Here is a 25304-nt window from a genome sequence, read left to right as displayed (position 1 = left end):
ATTCCTTCAGTGGGTACTCTTTAAGGGCTTCTGAATAAGCTCACTCTTGCCACCTGCTTTACCCGAGGTCAAATCCTACTGTTGGAACTTGTTTGCTTGGCAGAAATTTTTAACAGGAAAAGAAGCTTCACTCGTTACACAAAGAAAGCTACAGCATTGCAAGATTACTATGATGTTATGTACACAGACCTCCCACATACAACTCACTGAAATGTCACCAATTATCCCTATGGTGAGCCTGATTATGCCTTAAGACAGCATGTAAGTTTCCTGGTCCTATACTTTTTAATCAGTACATGAACCTTGAAAAAACAAGATCGTCACGTGCAGTCCGTAATACGAGTGTTTATGAACTGCAATGATGCCATCGAAAGCATCAGCAAAAGTAAATTCACCCTGCTGGAAAGCAAATTCTGCGGGAAGCCTGTAAATGTACTGTTAACAAAGTCTTCTCGACAACTTCATTATGTCTATTTCTGCAATTTGCATAATCCTGTTTCATATATACCTTGCTGTTCACCCTATAATTATTGACCTACGAGTGTTACTCAAGTGACCATGCTCATTTAACATACCTGCAAGCCTCAGTGCTAACCTAATGAAATTGGAGACTTTAATAAAGTAATGCTCTCTAATGCTCACCCCTTCAAAAAAAGTTTTTAGCATCCCCTGAAAACCTATTCTTTAATAATTTGATCATCAGAGATGCGATGTATCTCCACACCTGATGACAGACATTTGTCCAATTACAGCCACATTATAACAACAAGCAGCCTATGTAAGATGCGTGAACACGCGCCATCATCTCAGGTCAACATGTTTCCTGAAACCAGCTTGCTCTTAGTTATGCGACAGAATGGTTTTCATAAATCATTTTCTTGCTAAGCTCAACTTGCCCCATGACAAACTGTGTGTTTAATTTTAGACCATTCTTGGGGAGCTATTTTTTTTAACTAAAGAAAGCCCGATAAAGTGAAGCATGAGCTTTTAAAAGGAAATTTGCAAAACATGCACAATCGTCTCCAATACCTAGCCTGAGTATATATTTCACTAATAATGATCATTTTCATTTTAGAGCACATATCTGATGGCACAAAATCTGGAGTGCCAAAGAGTCTGTCACAGGTATTTTTCACTTGTTTATTGGGGGCCATGCAAAAATTTTAAATTATTCATGCGATATACTAGAAGTTTACTGCAGTGTGAATCACTTGCCACAATTAAAAAAAATAATTATGGGGGGAACATATGGACTCTTTACAAAGGTTTAAGTTGGTGCTGATGCCGTCTGTCGCATGACCAGTAATGAGACAAAGCACGGTGCATCGCATTAGGGCTAATAGCAGTGCTACGCTTCCATTTCACACACACACACGCGCGCATAATGTATGTTTTACTGCAATACACTGCAAGCACTTCACCCCATGACATTGCTGTATTGCGGCAATGTTAACTTTTAAAAAGACCTTTACGGGTTAGCAATTGAAGCTCGACAATGCTCCCAGCGATAAAATTTCTATTTTATTACATTTTTTTTTCATTTTTATACACTTGCCTAAACTAGTGTTACCAGCCGTCCCGAATTTCGCTGGACTGTCCAAGACTTTGCCCGCGCTGTCCCAGTCGGGACAAATGTCCCCGATTTTTTCCGGACTGTTCAGTAAATGAAAAAAAAAAAAAGAAACGTTTTGCGTTATAAAAGGCATGCCAAATAGCGAGCGTCCATCTGATCACATAGACAAAGAAATGTTGCTGTGGTTAGCTGCAAGGAACTTTAAACACTTCAGCTGAACTTTAGCGTCAACGTTTACTAGAGCATTCTAGAGCGAGAGGAAGTGTCACGAAGAGCACATAGCAAAATTTTTAGTGCCACATCAAGAGACCGACGCAATGAAGAGAAGAAATAACGGATTTGTTTGAAAGGCACCGCAACAAAGAAAACTAATTTCCTCACCCACACACAACTACCTTCACTGTTGGTTACCCCAATCTAAACACACACTGCTAAGCAAACAAATTGCCATCATCTGCGACTGCTTAATAAAGCCACTCTGACAAGAACGTTCTCTAATTCCAACTTGTGCATTCCGTATCTATCTCGCGCACTTACGCAAGAACAAGCTTCAATGAAAGCGTTGGCACAGTATATACTTCCTCCCAAGTGACACCAGCTGTTTGATCGGTCCTCAAGCAACACGCATGCACCTACCATACATCCACGTAGTACATGCATCAGACCAACATTCACAAATCGCGTTCCAAAGGCCTTTATTTTATGCTCGTTGTCATTGCTTGTAGATTTGGTGGCAAACACTTCGGGCTGGTAGGTGTTCTGTGCTTCGGGCGAATGACGTTAACTACTCGATAAGCACGGATAAGAAGCTCCTGAACACGGCGACATCACAGGAATTAAGAAAAGCGGCAGCGACTTGCGTATGAATCACTTTCTAACAACAGAAAGCGACCACGACCCCACGAGCAGAGGCGGTTCTCGCCATTTCAAACAGATTACAGTCCAATCCAACACCAACATCGGAGAAAAAAACATCACGACTAGAATACGATGAACCCGCCACAGACTGTGTATCACAAGCTAGTGAGGAACTCTAGCTGAACCACAGAATAAAGAACGCCCAAATCGCCTGAAAAATGTTTTCCAACACATCGATTCTAACGTCATCTATTTATACACTTTAAGCCAAGTCAAGCCGGTTTTAAGCGGCTATTGGGTGAACCGAACGCTTTTGCCTCGAAATGGTTCGTGCCACCGGGGGAACCGAAACACTTCCGTTATTTTGTGATCTCCCAGCTGCCTGTTTCTGCGGAATGGTTTGGAAACGCTGGCTTAGACGCGGTAGAGTTGATGAGCACAATGACTGTGCAAACGCGTAGAAGCGTTCTACGGCGGTATATAAAGAAAAAAAAAAGTTCTACGGCGGTCGTCTGCTTAATGCGCTGACCGCGGGGACACGAATGCATGCGCAACGCTGGCACATTGGCCCCGCATCTCGTAGCACTTACCGGGAAAAATGAAAGAAAAACGCGCACAATTTATTATTGCATCCCATGATGCATATCAATCTTTAGTCATCTCTTAAAGCAACAAATACATAAACTACGCATGTTGTGTTAAATAATTTTTGCCATGTCACGTGGTATACTGTTGACAACGTCAGAGCAGAGTCGTCTACGTAGAGAACCAACGTCACCGCATCGCCGTGTACGTAGGCGCATTCCTACGCCCACGTCATACCCTCATTCTCTACGCGTGCGCCGGCAGAGAGGAGGGGGAGCAGCTTTCATCTTAAAATTTGACCCATTTTCGCGGCGCGCAGCGTTGCTAAGTTTGGCAGACGTGATCATGAACGCCTCGCCAACGCATTGCGCTTGTCAGCTCAAATTTGTCAAACCTGGTGAGTGGCCCTTTATTATAGGCGGCATTACCGAGCTTGGTAGGCTTGTTTCATCTAGGGACCTCATGGTAGGCCAGCTGACTTGGACGCTACTGCGTCATTACTAATGAACGCTCCCTACTGCTATAGCGCAGCCAATCGTAGCAGAGCACTGATCGCCCTACTTCCTCCGCACCCAACTACCATGGCGATTCGACGCAGCGCTCACCGGATTCATTAAAACACGCCGGCTCCGCGGGTGCCTTGATCAGCTTAGATGATCATTCGACGATTTGGAGTTCGCAGTACTCTTCAAAGGGCGAGCAATAAGCCCTCCCAAGAACGGGGATCCATTATTATGTGTTTAGAAAGAGTTGTTAACGCTTCAGAGCTCTCAGCACTCTACCATGGGAGAGCCGTCCCTTAAATCGGGGGGGGGGGGGGGGGGGGAGTTAGAAAAAGTGGGTAACGATTTAGAGTACTTGGTACTCTACTATGGGAGAGCTTAAAGCCGTCCCCAAAGGTGCCCAAAGATCAGATGGCTGTAGAGCGCGCGTTAAATTGATTCGTGCATGGTTAAAAGCAGATGTACCTCAGTTTGCTTTCATTTTATCATCTCCGTATAGAAACGCCTCAATTGCCCTAGTGAATATGGCAGATTGGCACCATAAATATTCCACAATTTGAAGAAGTAAGGAACAAGATATCCACAGTTGTGATGCATTTTACTGTTGACAAAGTACCTTTAGTTCAATTTAGTACCCCTAAATTTTTCAATAGGTCTGTGTAAAAAAAAAATGGCAGAGTCTCCTGCGCCACGCGGCGCCGCAGCCTGTCCCACAAAGAAGTGGCTCCTGCGCCGCACAAAAGTGACAACACTTAAAAAAAAATATTACCTAAGCTTTTTAAATTATAAGTTATTATTGTATAATGGGTTAAACCTATGAAGATTTACTAAGCAGGTGTTTGACGAGTAAATCAGTATATATTTGTTAATTAAACAGATATTACAAGTCTATAGCCCCGTGTACATGGACGCGACGGGGGCGGGCTGAGTTGAGTGGCGGGTTCAGCTTACCTCGACGCGCCCGAGTTTATATGAACTCGCACGGACGAGTTGAGGTGAGCGGTGATCGCAGTGACGCTTTGCGTCAAGGCGAGCCGAAAGCTCGTCTTCCGGTACCGGTTTCCGCTCCTCCAAGCCTGCGCTCTCGCCACTCGCCGCTGTGGGCTGTGGTTGTTTACGCAGTTGTCGCTCCGCCACCGCGATGGCTGTCTTGGTATTTTTTCTCAGTTTGCACCAGCTGTACTTTATGGTTGTGTTGGTGTCTTGGCTAACACTGCACAACGCGATGGCAGCAGTGGTTCTGTTGCGGCACAGCGCTCGCCGCAGGCGTATCCGCAGCCTGACGCACCGTCCCCTGTTCACCCCTGGCTGGTCTCTCCAGGAATTCGCCGTGATTCATGGTTTGTAACGCCTTTCCTTTGTGTACCTGATGCTGTGGAAAATCCTTTGAAGCCCTACACGCGAGTCATTTTTTGTAATAGTTGTGGCTTGTCGCTAATACGAATTAAGCGGCGCCCTGAACCTCGTTGAAAAATTTAAATTGAAAACAATAAGCAGTTTTTAAATGAAAAAGACTAAAGACCCTCATCAATTGTTGGAACAAAGTGTACAGTTCCACCACAATTAAGTGCACCGTGTTCCTCTTGCCTCATACGCTCACCCTGTTTGGCTAATCGGATTTCTGTGGCTTTTGAACTGGACAGTGAGATCCTTACACGATGAATTTTTAATCTGAGGGCTTGTAATTTCAATTGGAATGCAATATACATTTTTGAGTAAAATTTCTATCGTCTTACATAAAAATTCATACGGCCGCATACCATTTTGCCGTAATTTTACACCTCTATTTCTATTGTGCCTCGTTTATGCTTAAAAATGAAAGTAAATTGCTATTTTTGTATATTTCCTTGCAGGATTGGAGTGTACAGCACCACCGACCAAGTGGCTCCCCGCCACTTTTGCATAGGAGCAGGCGTTCTTGCGAATGCCAAAAAAGTCATTAGAAATTAAAGCGCCTGAAAACTTTTCGAATCAAAGCGAACAGGCAGGTACTTACAGCCGTGAAGCGTTTCTTCAAATTCTTCCAACAGGTCCTTATTTGCTCCCACGTCCACGTCAGGCCCTGTTCCTTCAAACATCTTTCCAGGTCCATGAATATGTCCTTATTTTTTTGCCGCTTGCTATCGAGCAAATCACTCAGTTTTTTCTCGTTGACTAAAGCTAGCAACGTCGTTATTTCATCATCTGTCCACATGGTGCGTGGAGCCCGCGAGGATGTCATCGTGCCTAGCGCGCGCGTACCGGCCGACAGAGAAAGAGCAACGTTGGAGTGATGGGGACAGGGGAAGTGGAGACCGCGACGGGCGGGAGAGGTCACGAGCCGTCAACTCAGCGCGACCGGTTATACATGCCCTTTCTGAGCGCGGCGAGTTCGGTGAACCTACCCCTGTCTCCGGGTCGACGGGACTCGCCGCGATGACTCTCCGCACCGACGCGTCCGCTTATACATGGGGAGGGCGAGTCCATAAAACCTGTTTATTTCGACTCAACGCGCACTCGTCGGGTCAATGTAAACGGGCCTTATGCTGCGGCTGCGAAATGTAAACAGTGCGAGATGGTGGTTGCTTGCGATGTGTGTTGGTTGTGAAAACTCCCGGCAAAATCGTGACCTGTGCCTACGCCGCCCCCAAGGAGGACTGGAGAACCTGTGTCGTCGCTGCTTTATGTGATTGCTGGATGCCTAGTTGAACCTGGAGGTTGGAGCTAGTGCGGCCGTCCACCGCGCCGCAGCTTCATCTGATTGTGTGCGCCATGAAGTTTCTCAGTATGAAGTGCGGATTATTGTTGTTGGACGTAGAGCATTTCCTAGATTGCAATGCCAAGCGTGGTGTTGTCAAAGGTGAAAGTGTTCTTGCTGCCGAGTTTCGCTTGTCGCGAAGGGCAAGGTCGACGATAAAATAAATGCTTTTGCACAGTTCACGTGTGACTGACCGGACGCACATGCATGAAACCACAGTGCGTCTGCGATGTGTTCTTACGATGAATGGATACAACTTTGTTGTTGTGTTCTTACGAAGCATGTGGCGGCTGCATTTCCGATGGAGGTGGAAATGTTGTAGGCCCGTGTGCTCAGATTTGGGTGCACGTTAAAGAACCCCAGGTGGTCTAAATTTCCGGAGCCCTCCACTACGGCGTCTCTCATAATCATATAGTGGTTTTGGGACGTTAAACCCCACATATCAGTCATATCAGTCAGTACGAAGCATGTGATCTCCGAAGGCCAAAGCTACTGCATTTCCGGCTGTTTTGTCAAGTGCGAACACGTACGGCTGTTCTCATACGTTGCTACGTAAATGCTCCCGTGCTGTCACAGGCCGTGCGTGTTATTCAGAAAGGCACCCAAGCTGTTTTGTAGTTAGATGGGCTAACGCCGTCGGTACTTCCCCTTATCGTTTATCAAGTGCTGATCGCCTAGACCATTGCGGTGACACGTCAGTATTTTGAAGTGGCCTGCCGGTTACCTCGTCTGTGGATTATACACTGAGCGACATAAAAACGTTTCCTTTACGTTGCAGTGCGCCTTTCTGTCATCAAAACTTAGAGCTTGGAAATCAACATTCCTGATGCGTGTGCCGGAGAAACCAATGCAGCCAGCTGCATTTCAGTTTTTCGTGTCGCTTTGCGTCTCACCGATTAAGAGCATTAATTCGCAAACCACTTTATCATAACAAATATAGCCAATTCTGCGAGATTAATCAAACATCCAATATTAAAAGGCTTGTGGACAGGACCAACACCAGTAGCAAGTCAGGCTGTCTGGAGGCCGATGAGCTGGCGCAAATGTTAAAACAATACACGCGCGAACAAAAAAAGAAGTGACAAAGACTGCAATACGGCTCGAACCACGGAACTCGCCAGTTCATACTGTGCCGCTCTAACCAACTATGGCCACAACTGCCAGTTTGTTTGGAATGATTAACAAGCCGGTTTCGTATTGTTGTCACGCTGGACCTCACTAACACTTTTTTTTTTACTTTCACGTTTGGACATAACTGTTACTGCTTCTATCGTTACGTCTAGACGTATACCGCTTAACACCCCCGACTATTCAAACGAAGCGCCTAACCAGAAAAGTGCATGACGTCACTTCCGTGCGGTGCAGCAGCCGTTTCTGTGTTAAGGTCCCTATATATATAGAGGGACTTTATGTGGGGGTGGCTTGTGCACCACGCGATGCAAGTATTTGCCAAAAAAAAAAAAAAAGGCCGCGTATTTTCGGCGAATGTCGTCGCATTTCTGCAGGCGCTACGTGCGAAATTGACGTTCAGCTGGCAGCTGGAATGTCTGGAAACAAAAGCTTGAGTAGAACGCAGAGCGACTGGTAGTTCCCGCTTTTTCTCGGTTGATTTACAATGTTCAAAAGTATGAGCGCAGCCACAAGACCATGATGGCTGGGCGTGGTGCAAGGGATTGAACTTTCGCCGGGTCTCTATCGCCGTGCTATCCGTGATGCCCACCTTAATTGGTAATTTGTCCTTGAATTTTTCTACGTCTCTCAGGGAACGGGAGTCTTATTGTTGAACTCGGAGATTTTCGTTGGCGCTAGAAAAGCTGCATTATGCGGTCAAATTAAAATACACTAATTAGTGATCGGGCTCCTTCAACTCAAAGTGCCGGTAAAAAAAACGATAATTTTCGCTTTTCATGTTCATGTTATTAAGACAGTCGGGGTGTTTTGCTTAGCCGAGTGAAATGGATAGCAGTCCTCTAACGCGAGATAATGGGCCTTTTTAAGGAGACTAGCATGCGCAGTGGCCGCGATCTATGTTTTTTTTTTTTGGGTGTAACTGCATGGGCATCGACATTTGCAAATTATCACGAAATATACCTGGCGCCGGAGATTTTCTATTCACAACTTCGTAGGCCACGGACACCATTTGCGATTTCAGCGATCTCCGCTCTAGGCGCTGTTCGAATCAGAAAAATAGAGTTACTGTGTATGCTAACTACATATACAGTAACTCTACTGGAAAAGACCCAATATGCTTAACACTGGGGCTGAATACTGAACAGCGAGCAGCACAGATGCCTTATCCGCACGAAAGGGTGCTAACTGCAGGTACTGCATGACAGACGACATGAACTGATCCGGCTTCAGACTACTACTTAGTGTTGCGACGAAAAAACTACCTATAGGTGATAGGCACCACTTCTTAACCAACGCATTCAAGAAGGGCTTGTTAAAATAGTGGTGCAATACGTAAAAAAACTCACCAAATGCTAACCCAACAGGTCCCATAAGAAAGCCGGCAACCATCGCAGTTGCACCAGTGACACGCTTAGCACGCTTAGTTGCACCAGTGACACGCTTAGTTGCACCAGCCCACGCTTAGCCAAATGCTTCAGTGTCACTCTCATGTTTTCTTCTTTAGACACCATGCACAGAACGTCCAACATTTCGTCGCTCTTGACAGGCATATCAGCGGTCAAGGTAGCCACCCTAACGAAGGTCCGGCGTGAGTCTGGGTGAGTCTTTTTGTCTTTCTGGAAGTTTCTTAGCGGAGGTATGACGCAGCGTTAAATAATGCGTCGCAAAACACTTCAAGGAAAATTAGTCCGACGTGCTGGTTACTCCTACACTCCAAAAAGTTTTACACTTAAAAACACCCCATTTACACCCTTATCTTTGGGGATGCTATGAAAAAGGCTATGGTGGCTAGAAGGGGGAGGTGGGAGCATCACCAGCTGCGGAGTGTAGCAACAGATCATGGCGGCGCTGTTGTAGCTTTTTAGATCGGTCGGTGGGGGCGAGCGTCCTTGACGGCCAAACAGGCCAGGCGCTGCACGAGAAGGTATGCGCACTTTGCAGAGCTTGCGACCTCCATGTAATAACTGGAATGCAGCTGTGTGCACTAGCAATGGGATGTTTTAAACGAAAATTTAAGCACGGAATGTATACCGAGATTAAGGCAACGAACTACCTCTAATGGCATGCAAACATACGCGGTAGCACCCAAAAGGCCAGGCGGCGTACTCCACGATAAGACCGTGCGTATAAGGTCGAACACCATTTGAAACGTCGGTGTAAAACGATCATATGCTCACAATCGCAACGTTCGGTACCTCCCTTTACATTTCAATGCGTAACTTTCAACGATTTTATTATATTGTAGTTTTCGCAGCTGTTCACTTTTTCGATGAGTTTCGTGTCTAGTGAATTTTCTACACACCGAGTGACGTATATTCAATCAAGGAGATTTTAATAAAAATTGTATACATGCGCAACGTTCAGGGAATTAACAGCCTGCATCTTTATTTTTGTACATCGCCAATCTCATACAGCAAGCAGCTCTAAATTACAATCACATGAAAGCGCAACTCCACACATATTCACGTTACGCGACGAAGCTTCAAATAGTGCATTCGCTGCCGTCGCTTGCCCTCCCGTGCCTTGTTTTCCGCTTTTACAATGAAGTGCAGCCTTGTCATTGTATAAAACTTGACGAGCCTGTTAGTAACATCTATGGAATGTTTTTCGCAGCCAAGATGAGTTAGCCGGTTTCTTGTGAATGCAGAAATGAAGTCCATTATGCTATTTGCTTTAAGCTTGCTGAAGCTAAAGCAGCGCGCGAATGAGTCTTCCATGTTTTCGATAAAAGCCTGCAGTTCACCAGATGGGTAGAGCAGCCCACCCCGGTCTACTTCTCTGATTAGGCAGGCATCTGCGGGCATATCAGAATCGCGTGGTCGGATAAGGGCTTTTGCACATTCAGGGCACTCGGTTTGGCTCAGCATTCTTCGGGCGACATATCCAGCAACGTAATGCATAACTCGGGAGTCGCTTTTTACCGAAACCATTGCGCAGTGATCTGTTGGGATGCCAGACGATTCAAGGATTTCATGTACTTCATTGAGACACCCTATGTCCATGAGCTCGTCATGCTTCGTCTGGAACTCTCTCCGGTCTTTGTGGCTGCCATGTATGAGGCTCTTCAGCACTGACGGTGACACATTTCCGTTAGCAGGTGCCTTCGCCAAACTGCAGAACGACAGATAATTTGCCGAAAGCAGAAACTGGGTTGGCGTCGGGTGGTCGTTGCTTCCCGACATTTGCCGCAAGATTCCGAACACATTCTCCAGAGGATCCTGGCTTAGTCTTGATGTCAGCAAGTACTTGTAACCAAGCTCTTTTGTGAAATATTCGAAAATCGACATGGTGCTTTTCAGAGTAACGCGAAGCCCTTCTGCAGTACCCTGGCTGAAGAAGCCCAGCTTTTCAACGTTTCCTTCCCACGCATCTAGATATGCAATAAATTCCTCCACTTCAGCCAGGACTGGCGAGTTGGGACGCATGGCACCGCGGCTGCCGCGGGAAGTCATGGCTGCAATCAGCCTAGCCATTCTTCTGATAAATGGCACTGTTGCATCACTAGAGCCAACGCCCCATACTCTTTCGATCTCTTCCTTATATGCATACAAACCCCTGACCATCTCATCACTGAAAAAAGTGAAGGCATAGTTCACTTTCCTTTTTTTCAAATTCGTTCGGATCGATGACGACTCTTGTGACACGAGGCATTGCTTTAAGCCGCACAATGTCCCTATTGTCACACTTCCATGCTTCTTTCACAACATCTATCCTGACCCTTCCTTCGGCCACCTAAAGACCCGTCGACACAATGCTGTTGCGGGCGCACTTCACAAGATGCGGAAAGTCTGATAAGAAGGGCAGACTTCTGCTGTGATCTGCAGGGTGCTTCACTTTGCAAACAACTGACTTTGAAGAACCATTGATGCCAAATTGTCGCCACATACTTCTGTTCCAGAATGCACCATCTGTGGTCACAAAATCCACAAAAAGCCCAGACTTCTCGGCAGTTAGTGTTGCATCGACAATGATTTTTGCAAGCACATCTGCCTTGACATTTCCATGGGAGCCGAAAACCCCTAAGATTTGCTGAAAGTTGCCTGAAAATGGCTGGTACAATACCACTAGACCGTGATCACACGTTTGTGTGCTTTGATCTAGAGAAGTGTATTTGCCCAAGTCAACTAAACCTTCGATGAGTCCACTGCTTGTCACTTTGAAGCTCTCCGAGAGCTTCAGCTCGTCAATTAAGGGGGGAGGCTACCCTGGAGATCGAACTTTTTCATTTTTTAAGATATCTGGATGAAACTTTCAGGGGTTGTTCACTACAATAAAACTAGCACAACTGCTAAGTTTCACGAAGCTGTGTTTCTTAGTTCCAGAGTTATTGAGGTTTAACTGGGTGCTTCACATGGGTGCCTGAGGAAGAGTCGTGAGAAATCCCAGGACATAGCAGGACATAGTAGAAAGCTGAAATTCATTGTGGTCATTCCTTGATACCTATCCCAGGGTGCTACAAAGCCGTTTTTTTTAATTCCCCCCCCCAAAAAAAACTTTTCACGCAACTTTGAATTTGATGTAACCAGTAATGACCTGATTCATCGAAAATTAATTGTTTATTATAAATTAACAGCACCAATTTTCAAAAAAGGAGCTTGTTACGCCCTTGCAAGGTCATTCAGGAACAGAATAAAAAAACGGCACACAAATTTGATGAACGGTTTTCGAGTTCTTGCTTTCCTCAGCACCACAACTTGCAAAAAAATCCGTTCTGAGAAAACAGGCCGAGAAAGTTCAAAACACGTGTTTTCTTCAAAAAGCTCCAGCACAGTAGCTAGAAGTGTCCTGGCGCACTCTTTTCTTCTTTTGCCTGGCCTCCATCTTCTCTTGGTGTCTTTTAGAATTCTTTTTTAGGCGTAAAGCGTCTTTTTCACGAGCTCGCTGGATGGCCAGATGACCTGGTTGAAGTCCAATGGAGTCCGATATCACTTGGGTTGCTTTGCAGCAGCCGGCATTGTAGCGCAGCACTGCTTCATGCAGTGCTGTTTCTACCGCGATCAAAGATGAGTGTTGTTCCTTCGGCATCAGAGACCACAGAATGGAGTGAAATGATTCTGATGCATTTTGCGTCTTCGCTCCCAGGCAGCGCTGAAGAAGCGACTTTTGTGACAGTCTTTTGTAGATGGGCAGCATAGCTGCAGCGACATAGTCCGGTAGGCTGTGTTTATGTTTTGGCTGTGGCTCACGCTTTGCCTCTGCAGCTCTATGGCGGCACCACGATTGAGCCCCCTCTGGGCAAAGTTCATGGTGAGGGTCCTGGTCAGTCGATGTGACGTGGTGATATGTTGCCATCACTGCACGCTGCATGGCTGTTAGGTCAGTTGAATTGTTTCTCAGGGCCCAACCATAATATCCTGTCAGCTTTTCAATGAGGGCTTTAGTCAGCTTCCCCTTCCCACTCAGTGGCTTATCACTTTTCTGCACAATGTTTCGAAGAGCACTTCCAATCCTTTTCTGAACATGGTTCAGACATTCTTCTTTTACAATTGGCACTAGCCCGTACACATTCTCTTCTGTGAGGGCAGCGAGGGTACGGCTGTCTCCGTCGGACACAAGAGTGGTGTACCGCAGGCCATGCTTGGATACAGACCGCCAAAAGAGAGTCAAGCCTGCCTCCACTTCCATGCTTCCCGATTTTGCGTCTGTGTTTTTCTGGCAAATGTGGTGCTTCTGCCAGCTTTCGTATGCTGCATCTCCAGGTTTGGGCCCTGTTTGGCATCCAAGGCAGTGGTTTGAAAGAACTACAGCATCCAAGATGAGACCTGTAAAGAAGTCAATTACCGATCCCACTCCGATGTGTGATGTGTGACCCCGCTTATGCCATGTGCCATCGTACACTACGGTGATGTCCTTGCAGAAGCTGGGGTCCATTTCCTTATATGTTTTGATCACTGCTGTGGCAGAATCAGCATACAACTTCTCCAAAGCGGTGGCCTCTGGCTTCCTGAACGTCTCTTTCAAGTGCTTTTGAAATGTCTTGTGGTGAAGACCTCTGTAAGAGACGTTCATGGCAGCCCAAAAGTCATTAAGAGCTGTTTGCCCCTTGCCTATTGCTTTATAGCCATTATGGCGCGGACATTTACATCGAAGGCCTGCGTGTCCTTTTTGCGGGGTGATGTCCATAATTTATCGACGGTGCCACAAGAGGCGCACACGACTTCAAGTTTTGTTGCAAGTCCAAGCTTGGTGCTCTCTCGGACAGTCATAGCACCTTTCAAACATTCTTTGCACACTGTGCGGCTGAGCACGACGTTAAAGATGTTCATTTGAACGAGCGAAAAATGTTCGTCCTCACTTGTCACTGCAGGTGCAAGAGCCGGCTGCATCAGTTGAAATTTCTTCTGCGTCGCCGGCGTAGACTCGAGTTCAGCGCGAACGGCGTCACGACGTTTCGCATTCGCATCGATTTCTTCCTTCGTTAGGAAACGCGTCCGCAGATGAAGCGACGGTCCACTCACGCTCGATGGCGGCACCGATTCAGACGAAGTGCTGGGTCCGGCGATATCAGAAGCATTCGGTGTCACACTGGATGGCATCGATTCGGAGCACGTGTCGAGCCCGGCGATCTCGGAAACACTCGGTGCATTTGCGGCTCCAGCCACACTCGATGTGTCGGATTCTCGACTGGCGACAGCCGACAACACAGTTCCGTCGCTGCGAGCGTCTACGCAGTCGGCACCCGCAGCAGAATAGCGGAATTTCGATGATCGTACAAGCCGCAAAGCGCGCCTCCGCGCACCGGACTTCCGCACTGACTTCGGCTTCGTTGCCGGCATCGCCCGCAACAACAAAGACGAAAGGCACAGAACTAGGGCAGAAAAAAAAACGAGAGAAAATGATCGAAAAGATAGCACAAGGCGAAGAGCGGCTCGTAAGCAGACGTCTGTCGAGGCGGACGGAGCAGAGAGCAACACGCGCCATCGAGAGGAGCGACCGCCCCCGCTGCTGCACAGCAGCCAATGGCGGGCACGCTTTCTCCCGCGAGATATGAATGCGCTGCTCTAGCCAATCAGCGCTCCGCATCGCATCGCGGGAAAACGACAATAGCGTCTCAACTGTGCTGCCGACGCCATTTTGCAAGGCGGCGAACGAGAGAGAAAGTATGGTGGCTAGAAAGGGGCAGTGTGACGGGCAGGGGCCAGATGGTGCACATACGTGCAATGAAACATGGCGGCAGGTCTAGGTGGCGCTGCGCGCGTCGGGAGCGCGTGCAGCGGTGTTGGTAGAGCGTGGCTGAAGGCCAAGTATGTATATATATGTTTTTTTTTCATATTTGTTCGTTATGCGGCATGCATTTGTTGCACGCTAAACTTCCCATGTATGCTGCAAATGAGCAATTTTATTGAGTTGCCAGTCTGCGCGAGATATGCGATACATACGGCGAATGGGTAGTTGGCAGTCGCCCGTGTTATGTAAATTTGTGTTAGACGTTCGTCCCGGATACGACGTGCTCCTCAAATTATTTTATTCTTGTTGCTCCCTAGTTACGCCCGCACTCAATAAAAAAAAATACAAGCTCCGGTTCGCGCGGGAACTATACTAACTGCGCAGCTGCAACTTGAATGTTTTGAAGAGGGGCGTTACATTCCCTTAACATTTACAACTTGTGCGTGTCGTGTCACAAGGCTACAACACTCTGGTCATTCTACTACCACTAAGTATATTAAGCAAGTGTTTCTGGAAATGTAAAAAGTTTGCACGGTGCATCCAGCTGGCTCTTCAGAAACATTTTATTTTTGACATGCTCATGCATCAGTTCCAACACAGTGCGAAAAAATGCACTAAAACAAATCAATCAGCACAGCTGAGAATTCTAAGTGAAAGTACCCACAAAATTTACTGGCACCTTCGCAACTTGAGGTGTTTCTGTTTTTGCCACTGGACAGATCGGTCTTTATTCAGCGACTTTGTATAAAAGTGCAGGCGCGTGAGCACAAAAAACTGCACAATTTTTGCAGTTAGTTCTTTGCCATGATTGGCACAGCCAACTTGATGAAGTTTAATGGTACTCAGAAATGACATGAAATCATGAATACTGAATGCCTGCAGCTTCTCGGTAGAGAAAAAAAAGTAAATGCTTCTTCTAATGTTGCCACAAGGATGGCCAAGTCATCCCCAGGATATAACAAACCCCCTCGATCAAAATGTTTGGTGAATTCATTGTCTGCACTTTCTGCTACATCCTGTTTTTTCATGGCTAGCTTTGATGCACATGTGCCACAAGAATTTTTGGTCCTGAACTTTCTAGCTACATAACCAGACAGGTAGTAAACCAAACGGCTGTCACTTTTCTCTACCACATAGCTGCTGTGGTCGCTTCTAAAAGCAGACTGAATGGCATCGCCAGCACCATCTATATCTCCAGCCTCGAGCATGTCCTCAATAATCTCTCTTAATCCGAAAACGGCACTGTTACTTGCACCTGCTGAAGACGTCGTGTCCAGTAGAGCGTTCACAACCTGTGCCGGGGAGTTTCCAGACTTTGGTGGTCGCGCAAGATTGTAGAAACTGAGACAATTTACAGTTATAAGAAACTGCCCCGGGCTTGGGTGGTCATTTGTACCCGAATACTGTCTTATTATACCGAACAAGTTTTCCAACTTGTCTTGACTTAATCTTGATGTCAGCAAGTATTTAAACGCCACTGACGACGTTAAATACTGCAGAAGTGAGAGTGTACTGCGTATTGTAACTCTCATACCCTCAGCAGTACCTTTGCTCATGAAGCCACCTCCACATTTTTTGGAAGCTTCTTCCCATGCGTCTAAGAAGACAAGAAAAGCCTCAAGCTCAGCAACATCTTGTGATGACGGTCTAAGTCCTCGCTTTGGACACCTTGACGTCATGATTGATATTAGCCGACTGAGGCGTCTCACAAGTTGTTCAGTCGCGGACACTGAGCTGGAGAACTCTGGTACATCCGATCTGTACAGAAACATACCTTTCAGAACTTCCTCACTGAAAAGCGTGAAAGCTAAATTTACTTTCATCTTTTCAAAGGAGTTTGGTCGGATATGTGCTTTTGTTGCATGGGGCATCGCTTTAAGTGTTAAAGAGCTGTTGTCTTTGGCCCATGCTACCTCTATATCTTCAATGCATGCACGCCCATCCGGAGTCGTGAACCCAGTGCTGACAAACGTGTTGCGGATGCACTTCACTAGATGAGGAAAATCGGAACAGAAGTGCAGCTCTCTTGAAGAGTCTACAGGATGTGACACCTTGCACGTGATGCCACCCGAGTGTGCTGAAAAAAAAGTACGTATGTATGAGATTGTTGAAATTCCTAAGCACAAGGACCAGCAAATGTTATTTCAACACAGTTAGCCCTGCAATACTGCTGACTTCAGTGCTCCAAATTACAGGTTCAACAAAGTATCATACCACCGATTCCAAATGACTTCCACATGCTGCGATTCCAAGTAGCCCCGTCACACGACACGAAGTCCACGAAGAGACCGGCTTTTTCTGCCAAAAGAATCGCCTCAAGAAGCAGCTTGGAAAGCATGTCTGCCTTGATATTTCCTTTTGAGGAAAACACACCTAGTATCTGTGTCCAGTCCCCTGCAGAACAAACAAATAAAGGCAGAGCCAACAGGCGTGAATAAATACGATACATTGAACCCCTTAGAGGCGCATGTGAAAAATTCAAAAATTGAAATTTTTGCACAATTTTCTAGAAAAAAAACAATAATTTTTTTTAGAAGTTGAGGCAGAATACATTAAAAAGGTGACAATCAGCTAATATTTGAGCTTTATGTTGCGAAAAATAACAATAAGGAATTCTCATTTTCGAGAATATGGCACACTTTTGCTCACAAACTTGAAAACAAAAATGACAAGCCGTACAGTTGCTCTGTTTGACGTGGTTGTACACAAAAGTACGCACTTCACAGATGCACTTGTTTTAATGTCTTCATATGTTTTAGTTAGTGCGAAGACATGTTTTGTACTACGGTTTCCAACTTGGTTAAACTGGTGCCTCACACATCATACGGAATGCACAGGAAAGATACTACACAGAACTACTCACCCTGAAAGGGTTGAAAAAGCATCACCATCCCATGGTCTGCTGGCGTGGATCTTTGCTCGTCTGCTGTAAAGCTGCCCAGGTCAACAAATCCTTCAACAAACCCTAAAAAAATGACAAAAACTTGTAGTTAACACGACAACAGACTTATTTGGCATATGCGCTGTTACTGAAAATAGGGAGTGTGACTTTCGCATCAAATAATTATTTTCATATTTAAATCGTGTAGGGTGTAGAGAAACGTAGGCACTACATACCTGCTTGGTTGACACCAAACTGCTCAGACAGCTTCAGTTCATCGAAAATGATGCCACCATGTCGGCTGCAGACATCCATGCTTTCAGTCTTCGCACTAAGTGCCTTAAACACAGTGTCATTAAATCCGAAGCCACTTTTGAAATTGCGCACATAACGCTGTAGACAAGTTCGGCTTGGCAGGACAAGAATTTTCTGCTTCCGAAGGTGCTCATAGAGCTTCGGACTCCTCATGCGAAGCAGCACGCACTCTAGGATCCAATTCTTCTCATACAGCATGCCACATGTCGATTTTCTTTTAGCTGCACTGAAGCATGCCATAATTGCCATCTGTTGTTTCTGAGGCAACTTTTTAATGCGTTCATTCAGTGCCTCATCTCCAATTTGCTCATTGGCAGACTTCATCATGTCGAGTTCCCTCTGCACGTTCAGCAGCTACCAGACGGCGGCGAGTGTTGGCGTGCCTTACAAGGCGTTTAACTGAAACGCCGTGTTTCTGTCGTGATTGCTGATTTTGCAAGAGCTTTCGTAGGTACTTGCAGTGCATGCAAGGGCCCTTACTTTCGCATGTAAGGCTGCACTTGGGCGAAAAGTACAAGCCGGCAAAATACTCATATTTTCCTACTGTGTTTGGTTTCATACCACAGCCAGCACATAAAACCAGAGAATGTGCGCTCTTCAGCGCCAACTGCGCCTCATCTGGTGAGGAAACATTGCGTTTTAGGTGCAGCTTGCCCCTAAGAAAAACGGAACAACTGACTGTTCCTACTTGCTCAACGGCCTGTTCGAACTTCACCAATTTCGGCAGCAGTAGGTGATCAAACTTGGCACCCTCTAACTCGCAAAGGCCGAAAGTGACGTTTCCTGTTTCAGTGGAAAACGATAGTTTGTTCCAGCTTGTGTTAGGAAGTTCGATGTTCCGGCACACGTATTCCGCACTGACTTCACTCTGCGGCTCCACTTCTATCGTGTCAGTATGTACAGCTTCAGTAAACTCCGATTCTGCAGCATGTTGTGCTTCTATTACTTGTTCACTTTCTTCCGGCGCCTGCTGCTTTACAGTAGTCCTTCTTTTTTTAGTCGGGGGCTCACCTTGTTCACACAGGTTTCTCTCCTTCCTTCTAGTCGGCGTTTTCTTTGTGAGGTATTTTGGCGCATCCGGGAAGATTGTAGGAACAGCGTCCTCTGTTAGCAGCGGCCGATCGCGTGGAATTTCAACCACCTCACCATTGATAACATGACGATAAGTCCTCTGTATAAACGTTGCCTCGAAGTGACGTTCACAAACGACGCAGTCGTTGGTTAGTTCCTTATCGCCCCGTTTTATATTACGGGCCCACTGCTCCCGTTTCAATGCATCCTTGGGAGCTCGAAACGACGACACCCTTGCCGGACACGACTTGTACCCACTTTTACAACCGGGTACAAAACACGTACCTGCTTTCGCTGGCATGGTAATAGTGTGTCGCTATCCGCAATCATTCACATGGTGCGCGTCCAGGAGTCACACAAAAACAGTTGCACGTGCGGAAGTTTGCTCACAGTGCCACACACACGTGGCTGTAGCAGCTGTAGCAATGGCTGTAGCGGCGAAGATCTCGCGCGCTCCCGACGACCGCCGCGCCCCTAGCGGCGTAAAAAATGTCATCGCGTTTTGTGCGCCTCTCTCCCACGGCGTGCATATGACGACCGTCACACTGCCCTTCTAGCCACCATAGAGAAAGAATTCACGGTCAAAACAACACCAAGATGGCGCGGGACGACCGCATGGTCCGGGAATGGCGCGCGCGCGAAGTTTGGTTTGATTTCGGGATTTGCGCCTGTTTTGGACGCCGTGGCGGCCTCGAAAATAGTATTTTTTTGCACTTTGCAGTTGAATTAGGTGCTGATAATTACAGAATAGGTAGTTTATGAGACATACAACCCATAATGTGGTTTTTCAAAAACCGACTTTTTCGCGATTTTTCGGTTTTCAAGGGCCGCGTCCCCCCTTAAGAGACCTCCGTGCCTGTGAAACTCATCTATACTTTTGGTTTTTTCTTCGATGGCAGCAAAAACATTATCATTGAACCCAAAGTTGCTCTTATAATTTCTCACGTACTTGTTCAAACAACTCTTGCTGGGCAAGACCATTATTTTATGCTTTCGAATATGCTCATACAGCTTTGGGATTTTCATGCGCATTATAATGCAGTCCAGAAGCCATTCATCGCTGTACTTCATCCCCTGTGTTCCTTTCCTTTTCGCTGCTTCAAAGCATGTTTGTACCTGCTGCCGTTGTCTCTCAGGCAGCTTAGACAGACTCTCCTGAAGGTTTGATTCAGAGAGGGCAGAATTACTTTGCTTCATTTTCGCAAGCACTTGCTTTAGTTCACTGACTTATGCCTTTTCTCGCCTCAACTGTCTTCCCCGCATAATTAGTTTCTTCGAAGCACGGTAACCAGTAGCCACTCTAGCTTTTCTCTTCTTATAGAATGCTTGGTTCAAAAGCAGTTTCCTTAGATACCTGCAGTATATACAAGGCCTTTGATCTTGAGACATGCCTGAGCAACTTTTGCTGTACAACTTGTTTCCATGCGTTCTGTATTTTGATTGATTGGAACTGTTAAGCCGCTCCAGTGGAATAGCACCTTGCTCAAAACCGGAGCACACAACCATCTCATTGATGGAGTGGAAGAGGGTTTCCACAGCATTCACATCAAACACGTCCACTTTTGTTACAACTTTCCCTTGCCCAAACACTACACAATGATAGCAAGTATCCTCAGCAGAGCACAGCACCAGTTTCTTGAAGCACACACTATCACCATCTTGAGCACAAACAGTAAACGCAACAGCGTTCGGGGCATCCGCAAGTAGGCACATCGACCAGTATTTGCTTGGAAGCTTCTCACCTTTCATATGCTCCAGTTTTTCCATTGTACACGACGCGCCGGGAACACGTTCACCGTTCGTTGTCACATCTAAGGAAGAATCGTGCTCCATCGAAGGAAGTTCGTTTTCATCGTTCACTTTTCTTTTTTTGACGAGCACTTCTCCTCTCGATGTCCGGGAGCTGCGCTTCTGAGGAAGCTTTTTAAAGAGGTAACTCGGCGTGTTTGGGAAGATCGACGGTATTGCATCGTCGGTAAGGCATGGGCGGCCGCGAGGAATCTTCACAACTTCACCATTCACGATGTGGGTGTAATCTCTCACAATAAATCGTTGCTCGAAGTGTAATTCGCACAGGACTGCAGTTCAGTCGAGCAGTTTGTCACCACGTAGAACGTACCGCTGCCATGCTTTCAGCCGATCCTCATTGTTCGGTACGGTAAAAACAGACCTTTTTACACCTGCCTTTCGGGCTGAAACGTACCTGGTAGAGCATCCGGGCGCGAAGCAGTGAGTCTGGCGCTTCACTGGTTTAGCCATCACGATATGCGGTGTGAAGAGGCTTCAAAACTTCGAGCATCGTGCGAACAGTACGAACGCAAGCCGCGGAAACGCACGTGCTCCGCTTCGGCCCAGAGGGGCATCTAAAAAACGACACGCGCGCCACCGCTCGTCGGTATGAACAACTGGCACCCTCTCCGCCAACCTTTGCAGCGCGCGATGCTCCCACCTCCCCTTCTAGCCACCATAACAAGGCTACAAATGTACGACATTTTCGGACAGTTTTTCTTCTATTATAAGTAGGGGTGTGCGAATATGAAATTTTTCGAATACGAATCGAATACGAATATTCATGCTCGAATATCGAATCGAATATCGAATATCAAAGGACAAATGCCTTTACAGTACCAATAATTTAAGATGTATTTATCTAAAAAAATACACAACAGCCTGTCTGTTAACACAACATACACTGTTATTTGGAACACAATGCAAGTAATGACAAGCTGTTATCATGAAACATAATGACTACATGTTATCATGAAGGAATATGAGTTGCTCCACATGATCAGGCAGGAGGCGCTCCCTCCGAACAGAGACAACCTCCCCTGCCACTGAAAAGGCACGCTCGCTTGGAACTGAAGTGGCTGGTATGGGCAAGTACTGGGGGCGAAGCTTTGACAGACTGGGGTATCTGAAGGTGCCCACAGTCCGCCACCAGTCACATGGGTCACTGTCTTTCTTCAGTACGGCTACTTTAGAACACGCTTTAATTTCCCATTCTGAAGTAGACAGTGGTGTACTTGCTACTTGACTATTTGCAAGATTATCAAATGTACTCCAAATATCAGAGTGAACGCATAGTGAACGTGTGGTAGTGCAGCACGCTACGGTGGCATACGAAAAGCGTGCAATACGTTTACACGAACGTCCACTTTGCTGCTGATTGTTGAACGTCGCTGGCCGACATAGTGCCTCCGTGCACTTCTGACGCTTATCGCCCCTCTGGGCAACGTTTTAATATCTCTGAACCCAGCGGAAATATTAAAGAAGAGTTATTTTTCGCATGATGATCCAATCAAATATTCGATATTGTCGAATACACTTTTTCGAATCGAATACGAATAGTGCGAATTTAATATTCGACGAATATTCGAAACTTTCGAATATTCGCACACCCCTAATTATAAGATACATTAACCCAATAATTCCCAGTATGAGAAACATTTTTTCAAACTTCAAAATATTTCTTGGCCATGCTCTTAGAGTCACTAGGAGTACAAATGTTCAATAAAAAACTTGAAGATATAGTCTGCAAATTATTAATGGGATGTTGCATATGTGCAACAATGGGCAGTAGTGTATAAAATGGAGGCCAAGCCAAGTGAAAAAAAAACTTTTTATTGCCACCAATTATTTTGGCGAATTTTCAAATTGAAGAAAGCACAAAACTGAAGCATAGCTGTTTGGCGCCCACAGGTGAAAACTAACAAAACAGTTACGGTCTTTGTTGAAACACATCATCACCTTGCACTTGGCACACGAAACATAGGTGTACCCTCCTGGGCATGCCTTACAGCGGTTCCGTTTTGCATTTTATGTGCGCCAGTGCTCCTTGCTGTCTCTTCTGACATCCCGGGGGACATTTAGGCACACTTTCTTGAATGGTGTGACATTCTGAATCGAAGGGCGCCCTGGTGGTCGTTTGTTGAGTAAGATCAGACTTGTTTTGAGCTCAGAGAGGAATTCTCTCAAGGATGTAGGCGGCCGTTTGTGCTGCTGGAGAATTCTCTTGTGCATGAACCATGCATTAACAGCTGATATTTTGAGCGTGTGCCAAAACAAATATATATACCAGCGTTTAGACCTGTTAGAAAAGCGATAGCAGAAGCCCATTTTGTCAAGAAGATCCACGCCACCCAATGATCTGTTGTAGGAAGGAATGATCGCTGGACTATCGAAAAAAATGTGCTTTTTCTCCTTGCTGTCCCACCTTTTGACTGATGTAAGCGAGTCAGCACCAATGCAGTTCGAAAGAAGAGTAACAGTGCGGTTGTCATGCCACTTCGCTGCCGCCATTTTCTTTGGGTCACAAAAAGTGACTGAAGTATCACAGGTGCCCCGACCTTGCTTTTTCATCAATTTCTCCTCCATCAACTTGCTGCAGCTCAGTCTGTTTTCACGAACCGTACCAATATAGGAAATTCCCATTCTTGAAAGCTCCTCTACAAGCTGAGGGCCTGTGAAGAAGTCATCAGCGACGACTAGGTTGTCGTCGCACTTCAGTAGGCTGGAACACAGCTGGAGCACGACAGCAGCTCCCAACCCAAGCTGCTAGCCACCCTGGCTGCCATAAAAACCTTTGCTGCAGCGCTGGTACACATCAAAATCATAACACAGACCTGATTCCCCGGAACGTGCCCAAAGTTTTAGACCCCATTTACTCTTTGGTTTATTAGGCGTGTACTGACGAATGTAACACCGCCCACAGAAAGGGATCAAGATTTCGTCCACTGCAGATTTTGTTTCTTGGGGCAAGACAACCATGTTGCTGCGCAAGGAACTGAGCCATGGGCGCACTTTCCAGCATTTGTCTTTTTTTACTTTGTCATTGGCCGCTTCATTATCGAAAAAAATGCAGGTGGCTTGTGATCTTTTCGAATCTGTTATGGGACATTACCTGGGCTACTAATTCATATCTACTTCCATTTTCCCAGTAAGCACGAACCCTGTGCATGTTTACGAGTCCCATCCTGAAAAACATGCCCAGCACAGGTGTAAGTTTTTCTACGGTGAGGTTTAGAGTGGTTCCAAGTTTTTGAAGGTAGTACTTATTGCTTTCATCGACGACAGCCTTTAGCGTGGATCGAGAAACAAACATGTCAAAGTATTCCACTGCACTCAGTGGCTCTGCAGGTGGCAGCGGAAAGTTGTTCTCGAAACTACCTGCCTCGGTATCAAAATCCTTCTTCACCCATGTGTACCGCCTTTTCATGTTCCGCGGTGTCCGATCTACAGGAGGCGCATCTGTCGAGGTAGCAACCTCTTCCTCAGCTTCTTTTACCTCAGTTTGGATGGCATCTCCTTCATCACTGCTGTCTCCAGACACTTCTTCGTCACTTTTTTTTTCATCAGCGGAAAAATCGCTTTCATTAGGGTCGATAACATCCAGCAGGTTTGCATGAACCAAACGCTTCGGCCTCTCTTTTAGAACAGAATAGAATGTTGAGGTTGAAATTGCAGTATGTCCCTGAAAAATTGTTAAAACAGCAAAATTAGCAGACAAACATCCGTTCACACACTCCAAACGAATGCGTGTCACGATATGTAAGACGCGTTTTAAGCAGAAAAGCCATGTTGCATATTTGCAACAATGAAACTTGTGGCATTTAGTGCCCACTGTTGCATATGTGCAACACACCACGTGCAAAAAATATTTTCTCGAACAGGGCAAGCAAAAAACTAACTTTTGGATTCTAGATTTCTGTCAAGAGTGTTTCGAACACACATTCAGTGAAAAAAGCAGCGCAGGTTAACTTGAGGGCTCATAAAAAAATATTTACAGTACCTTGTTTGCGGAGCTCGACGACGACGTGGATGCTGCCATTTTGAAAACTGCAGATACGACGAATGTGGCCCCCAAGCGGCTGAAAAGTGTACTGCGAGGAACGAAGAACCCTCAAAATACCATAGTATGAACAACTTATACCGGTGCATTAGGATCCTTGCAATCGGCAGGGCACGGACATGGGTGTTGCAGATATGCAACAAGGGGCAATAATGGGTTAACCATCCTGATACCAGCGCAGTCCTATTACTAGGTACTTGTGGATCTAGTAAGGAATCGAAGCAGGAAGTATAGTAAGGCAACCGAAACGCAGTGTTCATCGATAAAGCGCGCAAACTACAAAGACGGAAGACACAACGGGAGCGCTGCTTGTTTAGTAGAGTAATGGCCAATCCTCTTGTATCTGTTCCTCTCATCTGTGTCGTTTAGGTGATAAGTGAACACTCACAAAGTGCACGAACTTGCCTGAATGAAGGGAACATTGCAGACAATGGCGTAGCCATGGAACATCCCCCCCTCTCCCGTCCCCCATAAGATTGAAGCTCTTGAAGCTGAAGGTAAAACGTCCACCGCCTGCAAAAAACCACCCGCACAGTTGCCTAGCCATAACTACTACGTCAACGAGCCATCATATGTTCCTTACAAAAATAACATGGACGTGATGTATTTTTAATGCACATTTTATTTAATTGTTG

The 25304-nt window shown here is 46.1% G+C and overlaps 1 pseudogene; it reads right to left on the bottom strand.

Annotated features, from left to right (window-relative positions):
* Positions 1-14957: 14957 nt before the first annotated feature.
* Positions 14958-25224, bottom strand: LOC142776270 (uncharacterized; annotated as a pseudogene).
* Positions 25225-25304: the final 80 nt, after the last annotated feature.

The sequence above is a fragment of the Rhipicephalus microplus genome, chromosome X, assembly GCF_043290135.1.
Source record: "Rhipicephalus microplus isolate Deutch F79 chromosome X, USDA_Rmic, whole genome shotgun sequence".
Taxonomy (NCBI): Eukaryota; Metazoa; Arthropoda; class Arachnida; order Ixodida; family Ixodidae; genus Rhipicephalus; species Rhipicephalus microplus.
Note: the sequence above shows the minus strand (reverse complement) of the source record. Positions and strands in the feature narration are given on the sequence as shown.